Source organism: Euprymna scolopes, chromosome 37, assembly GCF_053919585.1.
Source record: "Euprymna scolopes isolate OS-2025 chromosome 37, ASM5391958v1, whole genome shotgun sequence".
NCBI classification, from domain to species: Eukaryota; Metazoa; Mollusca; class Cephalopoda; order Sepiida; family Sepiolidae; genus Euprymna; species Euprymna scolopes.
The window spans coordinates 52708793-52711292 of record NC_136518.1 but is presented as its reverse complement, the minus strand read 5'-3'; the positions used below and the strand labels follow the sequence as shown (position 1 = coordinate 52711292).

General features: G+C 35.7%; 1 protein-coding gene across 1 annotated transcript in view; it reads left to right on the top strand.

The window, feature by feature from the left end:
* Positions 1–2500, top strand: part of LOC145261163 (uncharacterized) — a 123404-nt gene that overhangs the window by 1128 nt on the left and 119776 nt on the right. The gene's annotated exons all lie outside the window — the stretch shown is intronic.

The following is a 2500-nucleotide window of genomic DNA, read 5'->3' as shown; positions in this document are numbered from 1 at the left end:
TAATAATAATAATAATAATAATAATAATAATAATAATGATAATAATACTTGATCAATTTACTTAATTTTTGGAATATGACATATTCGTTCTGTGACGGGTACGTATATCATAAAGATTTTTCTGTATTTTCTTTCTTTTTTTTTCTTTTCTTTAATTAGGTTGAATTCTAAATAAGAACCAATATTTTTAAATAGATCGCAAATGAGTATTTTATTTTGCTTTTTTTCATATGAGTTGAGAGGTCACCGCTTTATCAAAGCTCAAGGGCCACGCAAGGTTAAGGTATGTGCCCTGAGACACTTCGTGATGATCGACATGGGGGGAACTTGGGTTAGGGTTTGATTATTTAAGAGGACCGGGCCGGACCGCTTAGCAAGAACTTATTTGCGTTAGATTTGAAAACGACAATGTTATAGTCAGCTGGAAAGTAGATCCGCGGTATGGTGTTCCATCGACGGGCAGTTCTTAGGAAAGAAACTTTGCTCGTGAAATGTTTGTTTACTTTTGGGCACTTATAGAGAGTAAAGGAAATTATTGACAGGTAAATAAATCACAAAAAAATTGAAGTCAATAGCTTCCCCAACTGTATTTCCTTTAAAATAATTTATGACGCTAAAAGTAATGATCACCAAGAAATGCTGTTTTTAGTTTATCGATTATTATGCCATGCTATCGATCTCATAGTTTTTGCTGATCATCATCATCATCATCATATCGTATGAATCCGAAGAATTTATTGTTGCCATTGGTTTCCCCCGATATTTTTCTAATTCTTTCTAGAAAGGCATCGGGGATTACGGGCGTGACCACGTGAAGGTTGCCAACATCCCAAGTAAAAGTGAATTTTGTGGAACGAACAGGGTTCGAACTTGGGACACCCAGGTCATCAGTTCATGTCGTTAACCACTGAACCACCGTCACCTCCCTTTTTGCTGGCATGAACACTTGAACAGATATTGCAACAATTTCTTATAGGAGATGGTAATGCTTGGGAGTGTGGTCTCATAACAACAGAACAGATACTGGAGTATTGGAACCAAATTGAAAGTTGAATTTGGGACGCTAAAACTTACACAATCGAAAAATGGTCTCAAATCCACGGTCTACCTTTTTTTTCATCTACTCTAATGATTAATTATAATTATTTTTTAAGAAGACAGTTGTTTTTTTTTTTTTTTTTTTTTTTTTTTTTTGCTGGCACTTGTAACATCCACAAGAAAATTAATTGTTTTCATTTTAGGAGAGTTCCGTCCGCGCGGGAGAAGAGTTAACAACAGCCTCTTCCTCATGTTAAGAATAGCTTTTTAGATTTGCCTAGGGATGTTAAAATGCAAAGGTGCCGTTTTCTTTTTAATGTCTATGTATTTGAAATCCACGAGAGTGGAAAAGCATGTTGTTGTTGTTGTTATTGTAGTTAATGTTTAACACCTTAACACAAGACTCAAAGTTAAAGGTTATATGATTTTTGGAATATAACATTTCCGTGGATTTGAGACCATTCAATGGATTGAAATGATTTTTAAATTAGACTAGATCAATCTTTTTTTTTTTTTTTTTTTTTTTTAAAAAAAGGTCTGTGCGCTGATATCATTTCATGCACGGCTTAATTCACGCTGACAGACCGGTTACCGTCAGATCACCGAAGTTAAGCAATGTTGAGCCTGGTCAATACTTAAATGGGTGACTATTTGTGAATTCCAGGTGCTGTATGCGCTATCAGTTTATATCAGCATTGTTTCCACTCTTCCTGGACTTCTCCTTGCCACTAGACTCAAGCAGTACCGATTCAGTATAGCTGTGGTTGGAATTGCGCAACCCTTGCATCACAGTTTCACGCGCAGCTACCTTTAGAGACTGAACGGAGGCATCGCATCATTTCATTGTAAAAATAGAAACACTTTTAACTTGAACCTTTTCATGTTAAGGAGTTAAGCAATAACTAAAAAATGAATGTTTTCTTCCACGCTTGTTGATTTACACAGACACGTTCACTTTTATAGATATACTAGCATGGGTGCCCGGCGTTGTCCGGGTGTTTGGGGGTGTATGCTAAGCAAAAAAAAAAAAAAAAAGAAAAAGAAACGGTCAATTTTTTTAACTTTGAACCCTATTATGACTCCTTTAAAATGTATTATTTTCGGCTCAAATCAAGTTATTAAGTTAGATCCATGTCCAAGGAACCTATATCTAAAATTTCAAGTGTTTAGATCCAAAATTGTCGGAGGAGTTTGGTAGTGTTCTCAAAGGTCAAATCGTTGAACTTTGACCCCTTAATCGCCAAATTTCTGGCCGAAAACCAATCCCAAAGATTTTCCCAAATCTCAGTACCCAGTATATAAAATTTCGAGTCTGTAGACTAAAAATTGACAGAGTTATTACGTAGGTAAATGTACACACACAGACACACAGATATACAGAAACGTTCACTTTTATAGATATACTAGCAAGTGTGCCCGGCGTTGCCCGGGTATTTAAAGGTGTATGTTGAGCAAAAAAAAA